General features: G+C 42.6%; 1 long non-coding RNA gene across 1 annotated transcript; it reads left to right on the top strand.

Moving 5' to 3' along the window:
• The first annotated feature begins 1,331 nt into the window (after positions 1 to 1,331).
• LOC139046882 (uncharacterized) lies at positions 1,332 to 8,372 on the top strand. The gene is made up of 4 exons (XR_011506969.1): positions 1,332 to 1,569; positions 2,499 to 2,597; positions 3,559 to 3,683; positions 5,699 to 8,372. It is a non-coding gene; the product is annotated as an uncharacterized lncRNA (long non-coding RNA).
• Positions 8,373 to 10,134: the final 1,762 nt, after the last annotated feature.

Raw genomic sequence — 10,134 nt, 5'->3', positions numbered from 1 at the left:
CTAGGCCTTGAATGTATATAATAAATAAAAAAATGTGAAGTCATCACCGTCTTGTAGCCAGTAGTGATACAGAAGGTAGTAAATACATCAACGTTAAGTATGAGCAATTATGGGTAAATAATGTGAAATAATGTGAATAAGGGTGGAATAAATTGCATTAAGGTTCGTACAAACTATAGCACGGTGGATTACGGGAGATTAAGGTAGAATTGTGAAGAACACGTGACAATGTATGAACTAACGTATCATGGTCACGTGACAATTGCAAGTGTAGATGCGTGAAGCGATTAAGTTTTCCCATTCCTAAGTGACTGTCGATATTTCTTCAAGGATTCTGATGTTACTGGCATGACGGTCACTCCAAAAATGTATCATCCAGAAAAAGAACGCCCTTTCACTTACAATTCCATTGTCATTATTTTTCGCGCTCACAGGAATATTAACATGCAATTAAACACTTCTAGAAAAACTGCAGTAGCAGAGCGAAAACACGAGAGCAACTTGCGCAATTCTGCAATAATATTTCGGTGCCCTTAATAGCCCAACAAAAAGTGGTGAAATGGAAGAAGCTGTTTGGATACATTTGCTGAACAAACATGGACGTGCTGTTAGACGAGCCTCTGCTGTACAATGGCATCAACGTACAATTTGCATGGTGAATCCATAAAGAAGACTTATAGAGGCGAGATCACGTTGGAAGTTCTCAAACCCGAAATTCCATGTACCTTGCCTAATTCATTCAGAGGTTTACTAAGCTACTGATCTGCTTTCTAAGTGCATCCTCAAATACAGCTTGTAAGGCTGAGACTATATATTAAGGGCTGGTGTCGTCAAAGTTGTAATTTCTTATCCAGAGCATACGCACTTGCAAACGCAGTCTTCAGTCTCCTCATGAATGTTTACGCGTCGCTGTCGCACGACCAAGATGTGAGCGTCTTTATCGAGCCATGATATCGCTGAAACTACGCTGTGACCTCGCAAAGTTGCTTCGTTCGGACGCAGCGAATAATCTAATCGCACCAGCAGAAGAGCGCCGATCGTCTCGCTCACGGTCCCGATTTGTGTACTGTACCTTCAGTGATGCAGCACAGACTGCGCCCCCCACCCCAAAATAAAATGCCCGGCACGAAACGTAGTAGCAACTACCCGCCTCACCGCTCTAGTTAGAGACCACAACGAAGCAGCAGCAAACAGGCGGCCATGCGAGCAAGCAAACCTGTCAGAATAAACGTTCGATTTGCGCGGCCGCCCCATACCCAATGAAAAGCGACCGGAAGTGACGGCCGACGCTGTACCATCATTTCGGTGCGCGGCAGGACGGGAAGGCGGAAGCTGCGCCATCATGCTCGTTTTCGCGTGCGTTCGCGTCGCGCGCTGTGCGAAGTAATTTTAAACGTGTGATTAGTTTTGCGCGCGGGGTAGAAAAAGATGTGGCCCATGCTTTGTGTATTACTCATGCCCCACTTCAACGCAAAGCGTTCGTACGCACTGGAAGATGGATCCACGAAGGCTGAAACGAGAAGTTGCAACGTGCCCGGTCGGTAGTACTGGCATGATGGAAACTTTCAGGCAAGTGCCCGTTTATTTGGTATTTGTTTTGTTCGCTTTAGAAATATCTCACTGTGATCTCGTAGCATAATTCATAATTCGCTAATGTAAGAGCAAGAGCAGCTGCACTCCTACTAGGGCAAGTTAACTACCTCGATCGCGTCCCGTGTGACTAATGCTTGTCAAATCTACATCGGGCGTGGTGCGCCTGCATAGTTACGCTTTGTTTCTCAGCGCTTGAACGTTCATTGATGTGATTCTCTTGTGCGTTCAGCGCGGCTGCTTGTAATACGGTCGTTCGCACTTCAATTAAATGTGGTCGACCACTTTTGCGTCGCGTAGAAAAAGGACTGGCTTAGCCACCTTTCGAAGGAACCGGCGCGGTTCTCCCTGATGCGGTCGCGTGCTGCTGTTGCTGCTTGCCGGACGCCTTCAGCATTTTTTTGGCTCGCTTTGTCTGTGCGCGTGCTCGCGCTCGGCTTAATTTGTGTGTGCGTGCGTGCGTGCGTGTGTGCGCTCAGCTCAGCTCGCTTTGTGTGTGTGTGGGTGCGTGCGTGCGCTCGGCTCGCTGTGTGTGTGTGTGTGTGTGTGTGTGTGTGTGTGTGTGTGTGTGTGTGTGTGTGCGCGCGTGCGTGCGTGCGCGCGCGCGCGCGTTCAGTACATGCCGGTTTGTATGGGCCGGCGTGTTTGCGCGTGTCTAGTGCGTACGTGTTTTGTGAGTGTGTTGTCTGTGGGTCGCTGTGTGTGCGTGCACGTGTTAGCGTGTCTGCCTGCATGCATGTATGTGTGCTTGTTTGTGTTCATCAATGTGCGCGTGTGCGCTTTTGTGTCTGCGCTTTGAGAGTGCGTATACTTGTGTGTGCGTGTGGGTGCGTTTTGTGTGCGTTCGTATGTATTGCATGAGGCCGGTAGAGTTTAACTCGCAATAAAACTCTTCCGATTTGGTGCAGCGAGTGTTCCCGCCTGAAAGCCGAGTTTGGTTTCAAGCCACCCTGGACAACTGCTGTATGAGGTGCCGTTTCTCGGGAGGACCAGTGGGAAGGCGCCAAGTATACGCTTCGTCCTTTTTCCTCCCATGCCCTGATGAATCGATATCCTTGTTTTTTTTATTGTGAATGGAACGTTACATCCAGAGCATAAATAAATGATTAAGAAATCTGGTAGTGTGTTCCGCCATTACAATAATTCCGATGTTAAAGACGTGGATTTCCCATTAGCCCACATTTCTTTTGATGCAGACAACCGCTGAAATTGTTAGCGGCAGGTTATTCGAGACGTTCTACGTATATAGCAATTGTCTTCAGGAGCTTTAATGAATTTTGAAAATTTGAAGTGTTGTGCTTTAGAGGTATCATATACAAGCTTTAGGTCTCCGGGTAATTTGCATGCCCTTCGAGAGCTGTCGCTTATAGCCCTATTGAAATTCGTAACTACAGTTTGGAGCACTGGGGAAGCTAGAAGGCTTGTCCTGGCTCTCGAGAAAGTGTTTAAGCTGGAGGTGTAGGTTGAGGAGTTTGGGGTTGGTAACACAAAGGATTTTTTATGCCTTAGCAGTAGGAGTGACACAGGATAAAAAAAAAATTTATGTGTGTCAAGCACAGGAAGCTGCTCATGTGGTAGAAGCATGTGTGTGCATGTGTGTGTGTGCGCCCATGTATGCGTGCGTGTGTGTGAATTCTCTGCTCAAAAGGGAGTATGTGTGTAAGTGAGCTATTTCATTGCTGGTCTGTTTGCCAAGAATTGGCAAGAAAACACAATAATCAATTTAACTTGAAATAATAAACTTCAAAGCATACTTGCGACAGCAGCATACAAGCATGCAGCTGTGTGACAATATTAATGCATGACTGTAACATCTGGAAGGAGGCTTGCTTCTTCTTCAGTAAGCAGCACAAAGTCCATATTCTTGGCTTTTCTCGTGCAAACCAAAACGGGGCTCATTGCCAATAATCTTGTCTTTTGCTCTAATAGCATTTGCTTATCTTGTACTTAGAGCATCGTTTCTCGCAGGTCATGCAGATGGTAGCAGCAATTTCACAATGCCCAGCCTTGGCGCCCCCCATCAAGATCAAGCCACTTGCGTTCACCTTCAGACAGATGGTTAATGTCTTGAAAGCGGTTGAGAAGACAACATTGTAAGTAGATATAGTTGTGTAGTGTAATATAATAAGTCAAGTTATAATTTAAAACTCAGGCTCCTTGGCCGCCTAAGCTTGATATGATGTGCAGTTGTCTGTGGTTGTAAATATTGCCGATGGTACAGTGCATACTGCAGGTATGACTGCTGATCCAAAGTATGCATTTGCATTTTCTTGATGGTCTTTCATAATGAAGATTTTCTTTGTGCAAGAATATTCACAGAATGCCGGGGCATTGTAGCATCATATTCTTTATTGTGCTTTCACTGCTAATTTCGTATGACCTTCCTGCTACCAATTTATTTGCAGAAAAGGAATATTTGTTTACTCTCTGCAATGAGCTTGTTATTTGCTCATTGCATTACACTCTTCTACCTTTAATTTATTCCCATATAATTATCAAGACCTTAAAATTTCAGCTGTTTTTATTTTGAATACTATATCAAAATCAACATGCACCGGATTGCAATCTAGACTGCAAGGGATTTGAAGAAATTACAAGAAACCAGGACCTCTCGGGAGCGTTAAAAAAACGTTTCCGCAGGAAATGTGCCTAATTGTACTGAGCTAGCTGCTCATGAAAATTGCAAGCATATTTCATTTCACACAGTTTTGCAGGATATAGCAAGCCTGTCATAGTCTCTGAGCACAACCTTACCTCATTTGCATCATGAAAATGTCTCATGCTTAATTTGGGACAAGTTTTGAAAAATGAATGTATCAATTTTGAAACTACACAAAGTATTGGTTGAGGCTAGACAGTTTTCAAACAACTTGATCATGTTAAACTTAGCCATTACAGGACGGAAAAAAAACATGCACAGGAGTACTCATTCAATGAAATGTGATGCTTGTGGTTCCACATGCAAAATGTACTTTTAAGCGAGAGAGGGCAGGTAGCTAACTTACAACCATTGTGACTCATGTGGGTAGTAGCAACGCAGGATGAGAAATGGTTGTGTCTCTGAGGTTCATTGAATATGTGAAAACTCATATACAGTAACCCCCCCCACCCCTATGAGGGGTACCCGTGCAATATGTTTTGGGCAAGCAAGACGATTGTTCTAGGAGACAAGAAATTTCAGGCTCTAGTTGCGAGGCTACAGAAAGAAGGACCATGTAAATAGTCACAGATTAACATAAACTGCATCGGAGTGGCATCACAGTTTAGAGCATGCAGTGGGAGCATGAGGAAGGATCATAAGTTTAAATAAGGGAATACTACTTGTCAGTGCATTGCCAAGCTAACCCATTGAAAGAAAGGGGCGTGCTCTAAGAAAAATAGTTGACAACACATGCTTACTAAATTGGTAAATAAGAAATACACGATAAAGTTTAGGATGCAGAAAGTGTCTAATAAACTGCATTGGAGAGTTGGATATTGTTGGGCTGGATGCATGTATTGCAGGGCAAATGAGAATGCCAGTGGGGATTCCCTCATTTTCATTTTGTGTGCACTCTCTGTAAAACAGTTCTCTTTGTCTCCTAGTGTAATAATGTTGTGTAAAAACAGTCATTTTTAATGCCTTGTGCATTTCACTCTTAGTGTGCCATATGCCGTAAGCTTCTCACCTGCAGTACTTATAAAGTGTAATGCAGATGTATTGCAGATTTCATAATGTCATTTTTGTATTAAGGTCACATACACACTCTTGGACAAATGTCTGTTGTTGAGAGATGTCATTGGTAGTCTTTAAACTTTATTCACTCTTATTTTCTATGGTGAAAAGGCTGCTGTAAATTTATGATTTTGCTGCTGTATGTGCCTTGTGTTCACAATGACATAGTGATTTAGCATTCACAGTAACATGCAATTTCTTAATTTGCAAAATAGAAACTTCTCCTACCTTTCACTTGCCTTGCCCAGTTGCCTGAGCGGTGCATTCTGCCCAGTCACATTAATTAAGTTTGTTACTTTGAGGAGCTTGTTGCTTTATCAAATTTTCCGCAAAGTACATGTGTAATTGCACGGACTGAATTCTCACGATTCTCTTCTTATTTTGCTAATGCAGGATGCAAGATTCCAGCAACGCCATGCGCTGCATTTATTGGTCAAGATACTCAGAGAATGGAGTCCCTGCACCTCGTGGTTAACCGTGAACATTTCTTTTTCTTTTGGAAAGCTAAAAGCCATTTGCTGCATCACTTTCATTTTTGCAGCTCAGATGTGTACTATATTTTTCTAATTTTGAATCAATATTGGCTGTTAAGTATAAAAAATGACATACAGCGTGAAGGACAAGGACTGCGAGAGACACACTCCACTGACTTTCAACAATATTTTATTGCGTTGCCACATCGTGTGTGTATACACAGAGGGGTCATGCGCAGAAAATGAAAGCCAGTCACAAGGGGTGTTCTAACAGCAAGTCATTGTAAAAAGAACATGGTCACTTGAAAAAAAAAACATCACAATTTCTATATGTTTAGATACAAAATTTCACTAGGGGTCAGCGTGATAGAGGGGGCACTAACGCACACACTACCCAGTTTTCTGGTGAAATCAGCTTCAATAATTTACCGGGTGAGCTGTGTCCTGCTAAAACTTCCGTATCTTAAAGAGGGGCATGCAGCCGCAGTCCCGGCAATGAATGCCCAAGTGGCCTTGAACAGTGTTATTGACGTTGTTATAGTGCTCTCTTAAACGATCATTTAGGCGCCTGCCTATCTGTCCAATATATTTACTGCCTCAAAATGGGAATTTGGGAAACCACATTCGTTGCACACATCGCAAAACACACACGTTTACATCGTTTACACACTTACAGAGCCTTGCCAGCTTTTCCGGGGCTGAGAAAAGGACTGTGATTTCTGCAGGTTCCCTAATCTTCTTTAGCCTATGGGAGACATCATGAACATACGGTAGCACTGCAAACCTGTGTTTCAACCGGCTGGTTCCTTGACCGAGCGCGCTCATCATGTTTTGTGCACTTCAGAAGCTTTTCCGCTATGGCTGAAATTAAGGCCAAAGGGTAGCCAACCCAAGAAAGGCAATCAGCCTGTGCAGCAATGCTATGTTGCATCTCGTGTGAGCAAGATTTATTGAGGCTGTTAAGGAGGCAAAGCTTTACAATATCTCATTTGACTTTGTTGGACAGACAGGCAGGCGCCTAAACAATCATTTAGGAGAGCACGATAACAACTTTCATAACACTGTTCAAGGCCACTTCGGCATCCATTGCTGGGACTGCGGCTGCGTGCCCCTCTTTGATGGTACGGAAGCTTTAGCGAGACACAAGTCATCCGGGAAACTATAGAAGCAGATTTCGCTAGAAAACTGGTTAGTGTGTGCGTTAGTGACCCCTCTATCGCGCTGACCCCTAGTGAAGTCTTGTATCTCAACAGATAGAAATTCTAATGTTTATTTTTTTCAAAGGACGATGTTCTCAGTACAGTCACTTGCTGTTAGACACCCCTTGTGACTCATATTCTGCGCATGCCCGCTTTTGTACAAATACACATGATGTGGCAACGTAATTAAATATTGTTGGAAGTCAGCGCAGTCTGTCATCTCTCGCAGTTCTTGTCATTCAAGCTGTACATAATTTTATCTCATTAATTGCAAACTATCCCAAGAAACTACCCTTGTTCAGTATAATTATAATGTTTGATACGACCATTTGCTGGCAAATGTTAACAGTGTGATATTTAACTTGAACTTTTGCATGACTGCCTATGCCTGTGTTCTTTTAGTAATGAGAGTATGGCTAATTTATTAAACCATATTTGCTAATTTGCATGCTCACATGCTATAGCATGCCTTAATCTTGAAATTACTGCATCTAAGTGCAAATAATTTAGAAATTTACTATGTATTTTAAAACACTGTCCACATTTTGTGCTCAGCAAAATCGTTTAATCAACAGTGGTTTGTTTTTATCAGGCCTCCTACTGCACTTTGCACCCAGGCACTAGTAGATGTGGAATATGCACTCTTTTGATTTATAGTAAGAAAAGAACCTATTTTCAAACTACATATTGTATATGTACCAGTGCCTTAGAGTTACAAAACAAAAATTTATAGAAACTGGCATTGTAGTTAGAAAAACCGCTACACAGCATCTTTAGCCCAGTGAACTCTCGTTTCACAAAAGAGGACAAACTATGTAGGCACTAAAAAATTCTACGTATTTTTTGTGCTCAAGTAATCTTGTTGGAAATAGAAAATTAGCAATAAGGCTCCTGGCATAAACCTCACTTAAAGCATGTCTATGCTTGGAAAGTATTGTTCCAGTCTGAAAAATGTTGGCCAGTTATGCTTTACATCGACTTTCCAAACTTTTCATAATGCTTTGCGATTACATTAGTGTACAAAATAACAGGTGTCTTTCTTCTGCGTTTGCTCTGCATTTCAATTGCTTCCCTAATTCACCCTTGCAATATGCCTTTTCTTAAGGCATCAAAACTTGAATTTTCCTTCACTGGAGCCTAATACTAAAAATTTATTCTTTATGTGGCCCAAAACACTGCGAATCAACCCAGGCTTTTTCAGTGCCGCTATACATAGTTTCTTCTCTAATAACAGATTTGATTAATACATATATTTTAGGTACCTTTGTGGGGAATGTACATGTTCTTGTACTTACCTATGTGTTTGGTGATTGTGCATGTTTATATTTCATGTGATTTATGTATATGTTGTACTCTGTATTGCAGCATGCAATAAATATATTTGCGTTTTCTTGAAAATCCAGCATATATCTTACCAGTCTGTGTTGCATGTTATTTGGACATGGAAATCGTGATAACCTTGGTGTTGATATACATGCTCAAAAGTGTCAAGTTTGCTAGGTTGTATTTGTGCAGCGAAGACAGGTTTTCCAATATACACCGTGAATTACTAATATGTAATGTGATCCACACGTATAGGTGTTGTGTATGCTCATCGAAGCTTCAAGGCCGGCTGTTCGACAGTGCGTTTGGTAGCCGAACTTGAACCTTCTGGCACACGCAATAGTTGCGCGTGGATCGCTGTACATAGTAGTAATTGAAGGCGTGTGCTGCCGAATCTGCCTTCCATACACGCTAGAAATAAAAGGGTGTACACCCTTCCAACACCCACACAGATGGGTGTTAATTTGGACGAGCACCCTTACACCCTAAATTTATTTTGCTGGACACCCTTCCTTTAGGGTGCTATAGTGGCACCCCAACTGTAGGGTGTAGACAACAGCACCCTTAGGGTGTTCGTCTGGCGACAAACTGATTTACACCCTTAAGGGTGTTAAAATGTTTAGTGTGTAGGAAGCATTAACGTAGTAAACGGTAGTAAACCCAGGAAGCATTGGGAAAGCGGAGGAGGAGAGCATGACGAACGGGTGAGCAAGAGCGCGGAGGGCCACGTAAGACGTGCTCCACAAAAGCGACCCACAACGAGATGGCGCGACCGTACCATGCGCCACCACTCTGTCGCCAATGGTGACATTACTAAGGCATGCGGGGAGCGCGGTGACTGGTACCATATATGTACCCAAAGCGCTGGCGTGGACTTTGATTCCACTGCGCATGCGCTACTTCGCCTGTGTCGCGGTCGCTGGAGAATGCACTCTGCGCGAGCCATGCATTCCCGCGTTTACGCTTTCTTTCCGAACAATGAGCGACGCTACCATTTCTCTGACGCTACCCTTTCTCTGTGCGTGCCTGTGAAGCAGAAGCTAAACAATGAAGCCGAACACAAATCCATCCATTTGCCCGACCACAGGACTTCCATGACGACCATAAAGAACTACGATAACAGTTTGTTTTAAGGAAAAAGTATGCGCATAAAATAAGGGGTGGCCTTTTATAGAACACGCGCACATGGCTGTGTTGGTTTCACTTTGCTCTTTCGCTCATTGAAATCACCTGAAGAGCTGTGCTCACACATCGCATTGGTGAGAATCGTAATCATCGGTGAATACTTTCGCCGCAACCCCTGCACCAACATTGGTCAGGTTTCTTTTATACGAAAGAAAAAATTAAAATCACATGAATGTTTAAGGCGATTTGTGAATTTAGCCGTCGTTCTTTGTATAGAAATTATGCAATATCACATCAGTTCAGAAAATGAAACTTTCAGTTTTCCTACTTTCTAATTAAGCATAGGAAACTGGTGACACAATTCTGCGAATTTAGTGTTATATTACATTTAAGCGAATAAAACCGATCTAATATACATGGTCGTTAGGCCCACGAATAATTTCTTAACACGATTTTTGGAACGCCCTTGTAGACATTTAAAATATTCACGTCAGATTTAAATATTGTGCCAAGCTTGTCAGCCTTGGATGTCCTTACGGATGCGGTTGGCAGAATCGCGTACCTGTTATTGGCGTCAAAATATGAAGTTGCAAACTTCGAGTTTCTATTTTTGAAAACTGTTGCAAATATTTATTAAAAAATATAGGTCTTAAACAAGCGTTTTCCTTATGCAATCACACGAATTTAATTATCTCTATTAAATGCCTTA

Source organism: Dermacentor albipictus, chromosome 6 (assembly GCF_038994185.2).
Source record: "Dermacentor albipictus isolate Rhodes 1998 colony chromosome 6, USDA_Dalb.pri_finalv2, whole genome shotgun sequence".
NCBI classification, from domain to species: domain Eukaryota; kingdom Metazoa; phylum Arthropoda; class Arachnida; order Ixodida; family Ixodidae; genus Dermacentor; species Dermacentor albipictus.
The sequence above is the reverse complement of the archived record's forward strand: the minus strand, read 5'-3'. Positions and strand labels throughout refer to the sequence as shown.